Genomic DNA, 15,119 nt, shown 5'->3' on the forward strand with positions numbered 1-15,119 from the left:
CAGAAAGCCACTGAAAGTTTTAAAGTGGGAAAAGGAATATGGGAAATTTCCTTAAAAATTTTAAGACTACCTCATCTATGAAAAATAAAAGTCAAATTAAATCTGATTTGAATCAGCTGTGGTGTTCTGAGTATAAAGGAGTCAGAAACAATAATATTAAATGGCTCAAAAAGGTTTGACCACAAAAATCATTTGATTAAAAATACTAGAGACATATTGCGTGACTCTATTTATATGAAGTTTGAGAAAAGGCAAAACTAATTTATGGTGCTACAAATCAGAAGAACGGTGGGTGACTCAGGGGAAAGGGGTTATTGACAGTAAAGTGCATTATAATCCACAAGGATGCTGGAAATGTTCTATGTCTTGTCTGTATGGCAATTACATGCATACATACAAATGAAAAGTACAAGCTTTACACTTAAGACTGGTACACCTTAAGCACTTTACTGAATGTATGCTATACCTCAATTTAAAAAATTGAGAAAATTAAATTTTTGTCCTTAAACCCAGTTTTTAAAAAATGACAGAATAGTATTATGTCCTACCCCTTGCTGAAGTGGTTTAGGAATAACCAGCTGAAAAATGGCATGTTCAACGATTCATGGACAACCTTAAGAAAGATGAACCAGAAAAGAATACGCCTGGGATGATGGTGAGGGACTGAGTCCCTGACCAAGGCAGTACAACTGCGGCTCGATACCTTATTTGTTCAGATGATACCTAGCTGCCTTGGGACACCCACTGAGTCAACAACCTTCAAGGAGTACTGCCATAGCAACCTTCCTCAGACCTATGTGTCCTGAAGGAAATCTCCCAGACCACGGAAATGTCCTGTATTGAAACAGGAGTGCTAAAATAGGAGACATAAGTATGTAGATCATTTTCTTCTTTACTTATTGTACTGTATACCTATAAAATCTGAATCTCTAGCAATGGGGCCTAGGAATGAGTATTTAGAAAAATTCAACAGGTTAATAGTGATTGACAGTGAAGTATTAGCAGTTGTCAAATTTCCAGCAGAGATAAATTACATTTTTATTGGTGATGCCATACAGACATTAAGAATTTGACCTGAGAGAGAATGTAACATCCTAATGAAGAACAAATGTTCTCAGAAAACATTAAAAAATATTTTTTAAAAAAGAAAAAAATTTTACAAGATTCATCTCAGTAAAAAGTTTATCTCTGCCTTGACATATAAAAACAGGGCCAGTCCTACAAACAAGTATATATTTGAGAAAAAAGGGACTGTAAAATTTGACTTATTTCCCAACATCCACAATAACTTCCCACCCAGTGCAGAGCAGGAACCTCGAAGAAGAGGAGACAACATAAACTCAACTGCCTTGGACATGGGGGTAGTTGTGGGAAGAAGCAGAACAGGAAAAATAATACATCAGTTTTCACTGTACAGGAATAAAAAGGTGAGCCCAGGGAAATAGAAAATACCAGGAAGTCATAAAGAAAATGACTCCAGGAAGTTGTATGTAAATTACTAGGTTCACCACTCCTGAGCACCACAGTTGCTCGGATCTGATCCTAAATAGCATTTCAAAGACTTTGAGAAATAAACTAAGACTATGCCCAGGTCCCAAGCTAGCCTTTGGAAGGTGTACACTCAAAACAGACGTGGCAAGCATGGCAGAGGCTTTGGAAACAACTGATATTACAACCACAATCCAAAGGTGGCTAATTAGAACTTGCAGTCTGACCCCAACCAGATCATTTGTCTGCTTTAAAAAAAACCAATATTCTCCATAAGATTTAAACAAGATCCAGAGTCTCACAACACAACATTCGAACATCAAAATGTAATCCAAAATTACTCAATGTAAAAACAACAAAGAAAATCTCAACTCACACAGAAAAAGATAATCAACAAACATCAACTACAAAATAAAAGAGAAGTTGAAATTAATTAGAAGAGATTTTAATAGAGCTATTATAAAAATCCTCCAAAAGTAAGGATGAAATCTTAAAGGGAATGGAAGGAGAAAGTCTCAGCAAAGACAATATACAAAGGGGAAACAAATGAAAATTTTAGAACTGCAAAGATTCAATAACCAAAAATTTTAAATGCACTAGATGGACTAAATTCCAGCATTTGAGGTAACAGAGTGAACTTGAAGATAGATCAACATAAATCATCCACTCTGAACAATGAAGAGAAAAAAAACAGAGCCTGCTGCAGGAGCTGTGAGGCAATAACAAAAGATCTAATATTCATATCATTGAAGTCACAGAAGGAAGGGTGTGAGGCAGAAAAATATTTGAAGAAATAATGGAAAATACACCTCATATCTGGTGAAAGACATGAACCTACATATTTGAGAAGCTCAATTTAAAAGAAGAGAAAATAGAATGTGCTCTCTGAACATAAGGGAATTTAACTGGAAATCAATAACAAAAATTATCTTCAAACACTTAGAAAGTAAATAACAAATTTCTTTGATCTGTGGGTCAAAAGAAGTCCCAAAGTAAATGAGAAAATATTTTGAATGGAAGGAAAATGAAGTCACCACATATCAAAATTTGTGGAATGCAACTAAAGCAGTGCTTAGAAGGAAAACTTATTGTATGAGATACTTATATTAAAGCAAAGGTGTCAACTCCATAACTGGAGCAAATTACAGCCAAAACAAACAGACAAAAATAATAGAGAACAGAAATTAATGAAACTCAAAATCAAGAAACAGAAATCAATAAAACCAAAAGCAGGTTTTTTGACAATTGCAAAATCATTAGCAAAACTGCAAAAAAGGCAAAAGGCATTTATAAAGTGGCTTTTAACAATAGCAACAACAAAAATAATGATAATGTGTAAGTCTAGGGTTTTTAACTGACTTCATTAACTCACAATTGTAAAGACTTTTCCAAAAAGCACATTCCATTTTTTCAATATTCATTTGTCTCATCATTTATACCTCATAAAGAACTTATATATAAAGAATTATCAAAAATCAATAAAACAGACAAAATTTTTGTTAATAGGCAAAAGAATAGACACTTCACCAAAGAAGATATACAATTGGAAAATAAGCATAAAAAAGATGCTCAATATCATTAGTTATTATGCAAATGCAAATTAAACAGTGAGATACCAACGTATACCTATGGGAATGGCTTTTGAAAAATATTGACAATACCAAGTGTGGACAAGGATGCAAAACAATTGGAACTTTCATTAATTGCTGGTGGGAATACAAAATCATATAACCACTTTGGAAAACAGTTCAGCAATTTCTTAAAAAGTTAAATATATACATACCATACAACCTAGCAATCCCCACCCCAAGGCGAGAAATGAAAACAACCTCACATGAAAATTTGTGCATGAATATTTACAGTGGCTTTATTCATAATTGCCAAAAACTGGAAAGAGACACAAATATCCTTCAACTGGTAAACAGATAAACAGACTATGATATATGCATACAGTGTAATACTACTCAGTAATAAATAGGAAGAAACTACTGGTACATGTTACAGCATGACTGAATTTGAAATGCATTACAGTAAGTAAAAAAAGCCAGACTCCAAAGACTAAAAAATATACAAGTCCATGCATGTGACAGTCTTGAAAAGGCAAAACTGCAGAGACATAAAACACATCAGTGGTTGCCAGGAGCTAGCAGTGGATATAGGGATTGACTTTAAAGGAAAAAAAAAAAGAAATTTTAAAGTGTGATTATAATAGCTGCACAACCGCATGCATTTGTCAAAGCTCACAGAACTGTACAACAAAAAAGACTGAATTTTACTGCATGTATATTATACCTCAATAGAACTGTAACAGGTTGAATAGTGTCCCCCTAGAAATTCATCTAACCCAGAACTTGTGACTATGACTTCATCTGGAAATAGATTTTTGCAGATATATTCAAGTTGAGGTCACAACGGGTTAGGGTGGGGCCTAAATCTAATATGACTGGTGTCCCTGTAAGAAGACAGAAATTTGGAAGCATGGGTCATGTGAAGATGGAAGCAGACTGGAGTGATGCATCTATAAGCCAAGGAATGGCCAGGATTGCCAGCAACCTCCGGAAGCTAGAAAGGCAAGGAAGGTTCCTCTCCTACAGCCTCAAAGAACACATGGCCCTGATGACATCTTGATTTCAGATGTCTAGCCTCTAGAACTTTGAGAGAATAAATTTCTGTCGTTTATGCTGCCCAGCTTGTGGTACTTTGTTATGGCAGCCCTAGAAAACTAATGTAAGGCCTGACTAATAAAACAAAAGCAAACAAAAAGAGAGAAACACCAGATAAATCTCAACAATCCCAAGGAAAATAAAGCTGACACAGCAACATTATTATAACACACGGGTTATAATTAAGGTATAATTAAAGATGAAAAGTATTAATGAGGATAAAGAAAGGCTTTAATTAATGACCACAGGAACAATTCACCAAGAAGATGTGCCAATCATAAAGATTTATATACCTAATAAAATAGCCTAAAGATACTAAAAGATTAATATAATAGATATACCACTACATAAAACACAGAGAATATATATCCTATTCAAACAAACGTAGAACAGTCACAAAAACTGACCAGGCTCCAAGCCAGGGGTTAGTTAACAAACTATTGTCCACAGGACAACTCCAGTCAACTGCCATTTTTATTACAATCCATGAGCTAAAAATGGTTTCTACATTTTAAAATGGTTACATTTTAAATGATTTTATTAATATCTACATAAGAACATCAATTTTGCCTCTCAGCTGAAAAGGCTAAAATATTTACTATTTGGCCAAGGAAAAGTTTTCCAACACAAAGGAAATATCAACACATTCCAAAGAATTTATATCATATAGATATTATTCTTTACTATTAATGTACTAAAATTAGAAATTAATTAAAAAGCGAGCCTCATATTCCAAACCAATGTTTTTCAATACTGAAAAAATTCTTCTAAATAAAATAAATTTATAGTACAGCCCAAGACAATTGGGAGTCATTAATGTTTAAGTTATTTCTATGTCTCAAAGGAAAAAAAAAAAGCCTTCCAATTTTTTTTAACAGACTAGTAGTCTAGATTCAAGAGATCAAAGAAGGAAAAAGCTATTATTTCCATCAAAGCACAAGAGCTCAAAGATCATGAATATAATCTCCAAATCAATCAATAATAAAACCACCTACCCTCCAAATAACTTTGACCCTAAATAATGGTAGTACTCGCTATAAAACCTTGACTAGGATGAAAAGTGTTCAGGTCAAACATTTTGAGACATTAGGAAACATTTTGAGACAAGTTTTTTTAAGCATTAGAGGGGGGAAAAGCATAAAATGTACAGAAAACATTCTCTTTTTAAAAACACTGAATAACAACCATGCATGCAATTTTCATGCTTCATACTACACGTACTAAGGAGCTAACAGTTATTGACCAGCGCTGGGAACTGTTCTAAGGATTTTGCATAAACATATTTAATAAATACATAGATACAAAAATAATACATAAAAACTATAAAACACCACTGCACAAAAGTAAGCAATTCATAGTTAACTGATTATCAAAGTATTCTGGCTGCTTTACTAAGCAAAGTGTCTTAGTGGGTTCTAGTTAGGATTTTTGAACTCTGAATGCAATTAACCTTAAGTTGATTAACTCTTATGTCATTAGCATTTTACTAAAGATTCAAAAAGATACCACTTTTCTTTTTGACAAAGCAGAAAGGTAAACTTTTGTTCTAATATTAAACTCTTCACATATTAACTTGTTGGAAGACCCTATAACAAACTCCATCTTACCCAAGTGGTTCTTCCATGAGTTTGCAAAAACTGGGATCTTCCTATGAGTTCCAGAGCAGCTGCAATGGACATGGACACTTGAAATGACTAACCAAAAGGTTTGGCAGCACTGACCAATCTCTGCTGACAAGCAGCATCAGTGATGCCAACAAAACTGCCTTGTGTTTCAGATATGCTACAACACAATCACAAGAGGCATCCTAGGAAAGGGAGTAGAGGAAGAGGAGAGATTTTTTTCATTTTCTTTTCAAAACTCACTTTTTAAAAAAACAAAAGTCTATACGGATGAACATCACATCACAGAATGTGTGCGCTGAGAATAGTTTTTTGAGTAATACTGTAATTCACCTATGGGACTTAAAATCTAATGATTCAAGCTACATTTGTAAAGATTTTAAAGATATGGAGTCACAAAGCCTGATTTTCAATAAGTGTTTCAAAGATGAGTTGATCCTCACAGATGGTTTGGGGCAAAGACATTTCCAAAACAGAAAAATCTCCCCAGCATTCAAATTGACTAGAACATTGTTATATATGGGTAAAGTCTGTAATATTCTAAGCAAACCTTACTTACAAATATCTTGTTTAAACTTTTTTTTTAATTAAACCTAATTATTTAATTTGTACATATCTGACTCAGGATATCCTTTTCTATAGGTTTCTTTTGTCACTTAAAAATATTAGTTGTAGATTTCTTCTACTTTTTCTACATTAAAAAAATGTATTTAGGGCTTCCCTGGTGGCGCAGTGGTTCAGAGTCCGCCTGCTGATGCAGGGGACACGGGTTCGTGCCCCGGTGCGGGAAGATCCCACATGCCGCGGAGCGGCTGGGCCCGTGAGCCATGGCCGCTGAGCCTGCGCGTCCGGAGCCTGTGCTCCGCAACGGGAGAGGCCACAACAGTGAGAGGCCCGCATACCGAAAAAAAAAAAAAAAAATTAACTCTTCAAACCACCTGAGTTTACTATAATATAAAACAATAAATTAAATAATTCCTTCTATACTACTGAGTTTTTCTCAACATTTATTTCAAAACGCTTCTGTGTCCAAATGATTTTAGTACATACTTCAGCACATATTTCTGGGTTTTCTATTCTCTTCCACTGCTCTATGTTTCTATTTGTGTCAATATTATAACCTGCTCTAAAGGGTTTTTCCCTCCTTCTCTTTTTGTCTTTCTTAATGTACACAAACCTTACACTTTGGTGTTAACAATTTTGGAGTCATTTTGATTAATCCCTAGAATAAAACTGTTGTGATTTTGGCTGAAATTGTACTACATCTACCAACAGTACCAGGAAAAACTACGGGCTCCAATCACACACTCAGATTGTATCTTACCTTTGCTCTTTCAAACACATCGTTCTTCCCAGCCACCCAACACCCACTCCTCACACCCCCACCGTGGGAGATAGAGGTCTCCCATGTGCCTCCCATGGACTAGGCTCCCTGGCAATGCCTTGGAGAGAAAGGCTAAGGAGTTCCCATGAAATCCGGCTTCAGGGGAATTAGCAACTCTGTTTAGGAGCTGGATGGACCCTAACAGTACAGTGTGTCCCCCAGAAGTTCTTGCATATGGCCCAGTCTATCCCTACATGGGTTGGACCTGGAGACTGATCCCAGGGAGCCAGGATGTCAAGTCAGTGTGACATGCCAACACATCATTCTTACAGTTATTTAATACTCATATGTTCTCCTAGACTATAAGGTAGTCTTGGTTACTACATTAATATCCATGGATTAAGATAATTTTTATAATATTTAGCCTCCCTATAGAATATAAGTATCAATATTTTCTCTAAATCTTTTATACAAAGTTTTGCAGGGTTCTTTATAAAACATCACAAATATCTCTCAGATTTATTGATGATTTAATGTTTTATTGATGCAGTGGTTATTTCATTATTTCCAATTTAAATCTTTGATTTATTATCCTTGAAGTCTTGAGTATAGTACTGTTTACCTGTTGGAGCAGGGTTTTTTTTTGGACCATGTCCCATAATAAGGAATACATTTTACATCATAACCATGTACATATATACTTGAATATGTGTGCATGCATGTGTGTGTATGTTTGCATGCATGTGTCTAAAAAAGATGGATAGGTGGATAGCAGACAGAGAGAGACAAATATCACACTAAAAACAAGTTTCACAAAACAATATCTGTCCTTATCATGCGTACGTGATGCCCCCTAATAGTTTCTATACCATTCTACTTTATTAGGAAAAAAGTCTAGTTATGATGGACAAAATTTATTTCAAAACCCACTAACCATTTGTAATGTGTAGTTTTAAGAACAATGCACTAGATATAGGACAGGATTATGTCTTCTTTCTTTTTATCTTCATTACTACCACAATCCTTGATACTCAACAAGTGCTTAATAAAGTATACTGAATGATGAAATAACAATACATGGATACTAAAGTAAATGGAATTAGCTTTTTGGGCAGCTACATAAAACTGTAAGCAATGCAAGCAATTAAAAACCTTTCACATTTTTACCTTTGTTGATGTTGCTATTGTCAGTAAAATAACGGCTAACACTTACTTATTAACTGCTTTCTATGCATCAGACACTATGTTTAGCACTTTATCTGAATTTCCTCATGCTTTCTTTATAACAGTCCTGAGATAGGAGCTATTATAATCTCTATTTCTTTTATGAGGAAGTCTAGGCATAGGAAATTTAAGTAATTTAATTTATCCAAGATAATTTATCCACAACAAACAAGTGGGAAAAATGGCCTAAATTCAAATTCTAATTTTTTGAATACATCTATCATTATTAACTTTCATCATTATTCTAGAGATTCGACATTACCCCAATTAACCCACAACTAAAAATAACTCAAATGTCTATCAACAGGTAAATGGATAAAAATGAAATTGTGGTGCATACATGTATAATGGAATGCTATTCAACAGTAAAAAGGAATGTACTGAATGAAACTCACAAAACACAGATGAGTATCAAAGCCATTATGGTGAGTAAAAAAATCCAGCAACAAAAAAAGCACACATTGGATGGTCTAGAAGAAGACAAAGCTTTTAGATGAAATTCTAGAAAGGACAAAGCTTTAGTAACAGAAAGCAGAGCAATGGCTGCCTGGGCCAGGTTTGAGAGAAGACTGACTCCAAAGGGACATGAGAGAATGTCAGCAGCAACAGCAGTGTTCTATACCTTGATGGTGGGGCTGGGGGTTTCACAACTGTGTCTATTCATCAAAACTCCAGCTGCATACTTAAAATGGGTACACTTTACTTGAATACAAATTCTACCTTGATAAAGTCAATACATTTTTTAAAATTTGCTTCCTCTTCCTCCTCACTTTCCTTTATCTTCTTGAATAAGCCATCAGGTGAGACAAAAAAAGATAAGTCTCCACCCAAAACGACAGCCCAGCATAGGGTTTCAGAGTCTAAGTGGGTTGAGAAGCATGTCCCTGCAGGGGGTCAGCTTACCAAGGCATGTCAGAGCCAAAAGGAGTGAAAAGGGCATCCACAGAAAGGATGGGGGAAGAAAGATTCCTGTGTCAAACCTGAATAGAATGAGGAGGGCGCATGCACACAGGGGCAGCCTGGTCTGGGCTGTCAGAGTCTAAGCTGAGTGGGGTAGGTGTACTCCCACAGGAGGGCCTGGAGAGGGCTACCAGAACTCAAGCAGCACGAAGAGGGCATCTATGCAGGAAAAGGCCCAGTGCCAGGTGTCAGACCCAAGTAGGGCTAAGAGGGCATCCACGTGCAGGCATCAACTGACACGTGGTATCAAGCCCAAGCAGAGTGAAGAGGCATCCACAGGAGGAGGAGATTGGTGTGGGGTGTCAGAACCCATGGGGCTGACAAGGAGTCAGAGCCCAAGTAGGGTGAGGAAGGTGTTCACAGGTGAGCAGCCAGGCATGGGGATTCAGAATCTTAGAGGGATGAGGAGGGCAACTGCACAGGACAGGTGGTGAGAAGCTGGTTATAATCAGGAGAATTGGTCAAAAGAGTAAATATATTAAGGTCATCAAAGTCCAGAGAAAAGTGAGGAAGTACCACAGTTCGAAGACATCTACAGAAACATGACAGCTAAAAGCAATGTGTGATTCTAAACTGGATCTTTCTGCTTCTGCTATAAAGGACACTACCGTGACAAATGGTGAACAGGCTCTAAGGATTAAATGGTAGTAATGTGTCAATATTGATTTCCTGATTTTGAAATGCAGAATAAAACCACAACTAAATATCACTAGATTCCCATCACATGACAAAAATTAGGAAGTTTGATAATACGAAGTGTTGCTCAGATGTAGAACAATGGAAGAAAAAGCATCTACTTGAAGGGAGTGAAACAGATTGAACAATTTTGGAAAATAGTTTGGTATTTGTAGGGTGGAATATTTCTATGCCCCATGATTCAGGAATTCCACTCCTAGTTAGTTACTCCAGAAGAATTTTCACACAAGTATACCAGGAAAACTTCATATCAACATTATTTGTCATAGCAAAAAAAAAAAAAAAAACTGGAAAGAAACAAAATGGACATCAGGAATAAAATGAAGAAAGAAATTGTTCACAGAATTGGACAGTGCAAAAATGAAAATTAATGAAGCAGAACTAAACATAAATACGAAAGAACCTTAAAGAAATTGCTGAATGGAAGAAGCAATTCACAGAGAAATACTTACAGTATAATTTCATTTATATAAAGTTCTAAAAGAGGCAAAACTAATATTCATGAGGACACAAACAGAGACAGTTAAAAATTAACTGAAAAAGCAAGGGAAATACTAGATTCTGGAAAAGGAAGGCACTACAATCAGGAAGGATCACATAGGGAGCTTCCTAATGTCTCGTTTCTTAACCTGGGTGGTGAGTACAAACCTGTTTCACGTTATTCATTAAGGTGTACCCTTATGTTGTATATGCTCTTTTTATGTATATTTCATAAACGTATTTCTCCTGGAATGAAGAGAAAAGTCTGGGGATAGAGAAGCATAAGTTCCCTGACTTTTCTATGGTTCTCTGCCACCAAGTGGCAATCATTCAGCAGCTCCTCAACTCTTAGTACACTCTCCCAGGATGCTGCTGCTGTAAATATTTCATCCACCTGCCACTGCACCCATGCATCCACTCCCCTCATACAGAGACAGAGAGATAGAGACACAGGAACAGAGAGAAAGAGTCAGAGGCAGAGACAGACAGACAGACGAGAATTATGTGAGGGACAAGTTACCGGTTTTATTCTCAACACTGGAGCTGAGAGGAAATAATAAAACAAAACATTTGTATATCATACTTGACAGTTCATAAAACACTACTATATACCTCTTTATTTTTATCCCCCAAAACAGGTAGACAGGGTATGAATCATCAGGATCAAATATTTTGCAATCCTAAAGAAAAATGTCAGAAAAAGATACCATCACGTTCTTCCCATTACTCCACCTTAGATATTTCATTTCTCACTCCAAGGTCAAAAGAGATGCTCAATGTGATAATACAATAAAAGCATACAGGGAAAATAATGAAATGAGAGGGAAGAAAATGGATGAGCATAACCTCCCTGGAAAACCGTTTGACAGTATCTACTAAAGCTGATTCCACTCATAGGTATATACCGAACAAAAATGCACACGTATGTTCACCAAAAGACATATACCAGAATAATGTAGCAGCTCTATTCATAATAGCCAAAAACTGCCTAAGTGCCTATCAACTGTAGAACAAATGAAATAAATTACGGTATATTCACATCATGTAATACTCTATAGCAATAAGAACAAATGAAAAAAATGAAATAATTCACAAATGTAATATTGAGCAAAAGGAGCCACACACAAAAAGGAAATATAATACATTCCCTTCATTTATGTAAAGTTCAAACACAGGCAAACTCATCTATGTTTTCAGAAATCAGATAGTCACCATTAGAAATGCAGGTTAATGACTGAAAGAGGCTTCTGTTCTGGGGTCCTGGTAATGTTCTTTTTCTTGCTGGGTGCTGAGTCCATGGGTATTTTCAGTTTGTGAAAACTGACTGAGATAGACATATATGAATTGTACCCTTCTCTATGTGCATATTATGCTTCAAGTGGTTGAAACAGGAAGTAGAGAATTAAAGTAAGGAAATGAGACACCACTAAAAATTTTTTTATTCTGTATGTGCCCATGTCTTCAGATCAGGATCAAAAATTCTTATTTAAAATTCTCTAAATTAGGTAATACAATATGAGAAGTATTATGCTAAAATATTTCAAAAGCCTTGGGTTTAAAATACATTCTGCATTCGTATGCAACCAGGTGACCTTGAGAAACACAATAAATCTGGGAGTCTCAGTTTTCTGACCATTAAAATAGGATCACTGCCATCCTCCCTATCCCACAGTGTTACTGAGAAAGAAAATAAAGTTCACAAAGGTGCTGTTTAAATTGTGAAGTACCCTTGAGCTGCATTAACAAAAACAAACACAATTGTTTACAATTTTTAAATTTATTTGTGTGCACTGAGAACTTTGTTCAAGTGAACTCTTAAATACAGAGGCCTATTTAATAAACGATTGTTCTGGGTTTGGCTGAAGGGATGCAAGGCGATGATGAGGAGAGTGCTAGAGGTTGCCTTCACACTCTCCTCTTCCTGTTGTACCCCAGGGTATCTCCTAGAATGCCGCTGTGTGCAGCAGGCCTTGGAGTCCATATAGACTGGGGTAAAAACTCCAGTTTTGTCAATAATTAGCTCTCTGAGTCTCAACTTCTTCAACTGTGAGATGAAACCAATATCACCCATTTTTCAAGAACTAGAGATAATATACATTACAGAACCTAGAAGAATGCCCAGTATGAAATGTATGAACACTATATAAAATTTTTACATACAACTCTGTAAGACATACAGGAAAGAGAAGACTTTTTAAAAACTTTAAGCTAAAACCTGGATGTCCTCAACAGCCACCTAAATATTATGACTTAAGTAAGTCACTCTCTCTGCTATTCATTTCCCACAGATCCCTTCAAGTAATATTTTTAAAATACCAATTTGGCCATGTCACTACTCCCAGCTTATTACTGCCTACAGAATAATGCCCCAGCTCCTTCTGTGGTACACAGACCCTTTACAATCTGCCCTAAGCCTATATATCATTCCTGCCTCTTCCCTAATACTCTACATTTTAACCATATCCAATTTATAACTAATCTTTAAGTAGGACACATACTTTTTCAATAGCCTTTTATTTTTTCCAAAACAGTAAATATATATTGTAGAAAATCAGGAATTAGAAAATGTAAATTTTAAAAAAAAAGATCACATTCTCACCACCCAGGTATCATCACTTACCATCTTAGTGCATATCCTTCTGGAGATATAGGTATACAGATATATAAAGATATATGATCATAATGCACATACTGTTTTATAACCTGCTTTTCTTCAGTCAACCATCTTTCCATTTCAGTAAAATTCCACCTCATCTAATACATAGGCCAGAGTCAAATTTCTCCAACTGACCCAAACTGTCCTCTATAGTTACCTGTCCAACCAGTATCCAATTCATAATCTCACACTGCATCTGGCTGTGTCTTAAATTCCTTGTAAGGTAGCACTGTCACCTCCCTGTACTAAATTTTTAGGACACTAATAAGCTGAAGTGACGTCACTATCTTTCCTACAGAATTTCCAACCATTTGAATTTCTTTGGTTCCTTCCTTTCTTAATCTTCTATCATTTGTTTCTCCTATAAAAAGGAAGCCGTAAATAATGACTTGAGGAATTAAAATTAAATATTTTTGCCTAGAATATATTAAACATAATTCTGTGTATCACATGAGAAGATACACACTATCTGGTTAACGCAACTCAGTAGTGATGGGAAAACTAATCACCGGATTGGGGTGATGGCAATTTGATCTCTCCAATGAACAATTATGTGTTTTTCTCTTGCAACCATAAAGTAAGTCATACAATGTTACTTTGGCACTATATGAATTGTCTGGGAAAGCATCACTCTTTCACCCAATGGGTGTAACAATAATAATCTCGGCATAAATTTCATTTACGGAATTTCATTAGGGTTTGTAAAATGATGTTTCTCTAATTGTATCACACTTTCTACACTCATTTGCTGGCACTCTTCAGCAGAGATGAATTATCTTTCATGAAGGTCTCTCTAGTTACTGAAATATATATCCTACTATGAATGCAGCGTAAGTGCTTAATTATTTCCCATTAATAAACTTTTTTAGAATAAGAAGTTGTATTAATAGTCACCTCAAAGTGTACCAAGTGAGCCCTGATTTTTCTGGTTTTCTCCTTGTTGAGTATCTTAGTACTTGTGGGTTTTCCCTCAGTCAACACAGCTCCTAAGAACTTATGCCTTTGCACGTGGCAACTCCACTGATCTCCCCAGAATTCTTCACCTGATAAACTCAATTTTCAGGAAGCAAAATATCAATGTCTCCATAATGGCATACAGTGAATCTCTTCATCTCCATTCCCAGGGCATTTTCTCTCCTGCATACTACATAAATATACCTCTGATATAACATTTGGCTGCATATCTTTTTCATTCCCTTCATGTTTCTTCTACAGGTAAGGACAGTATCTTACAGCAGTGTTATTCACAGCTTGATTTGCAGAACGCTTCTGGTCCACAGACTGTTTCCTGTCTATGACACAGTAAAAAGCTTGGACCAGAATATAAATAAAGTAGTCAGTAAACATACTGTTTAATTTGGCTCAATTTTTTTCCCTGGTAGCAAGAATTTGTGGAAGAAGGATGAAATGTGTTGACGTCTATTCTGGCAAGAGCTACTTTAACTCTAGTGGACCAGGAACAAAAACTTCATGTACAAGTTACTTTGAATAGCACTGCTAATCATCAATTTACCGTTACTACCAGAAACACAAAAGGAATATAAACAACTGCTGGTAGAGAAAGAAGGCAGTGTAGCAGGAGTGGGGACCATGGGCATGTCAAGATATCCCTTCTAAGGTAGAGTATAAGTTGTTGAATCTGGATCTTCTTACAACCAAAAAAAAGATGTACAATGCCTAGCGGACCTCTTTGGATTTTGAATACAATATATTCTCCATCTGGATGTGTTATTTCAGCTCATTTACCAAGTGACTGGAATAGCTGCTAGTTTTGAGTAGGGCCCAGAAGACTCTGCAACAGGACCAGGCTGCTGTGCAAGCTGCTCTGCCACTTGGGTCACCTGATCCAGCCGATCCCCTGGTATTGAAGTGACAGTGGCAGATATGGATGCTGTTTGGAGACTTTAGCAGGCCTCCACTGGTGACTCTCACTGTAGGCCCTTAGGATTGTGGAGCAAAATCCATCCATCCTCTGCAAATAACTACTCTCCTTTTGAGAAACAGCT

At 36.1% G+C, this 15,119-nt stretch overlaps 1 protein-coding gene across 7 annotated transcripts in view; it reads right to left on the reverse strand.

Moving 5' to 3' along the window:
- The window catches only part of CCSER2 (coiled-coil serine rich protein 2), a 147,977-nt gene that overhangs the window by 38,703 nt on the left and 94,155 nt on the right, over positions 1–15,119 (reverse strand). The gene's annotated exons all lie outside the window — the stretch shown is intronic.

The sequence above is a fragment of the Mesoplodon bidens genome (genome assembly GCF_964165515.1).
Source record: "Mesoplodon bidens genome assembly, chromosome: 1".
Classification (NCBI taxonomy): domain Eukaryota; kingdom Metazoa; phylum Chordata; class Mammalia; order Artiodactyla; family Ziphiidae; genus Mesoplodon; species Mesoplodon bidens.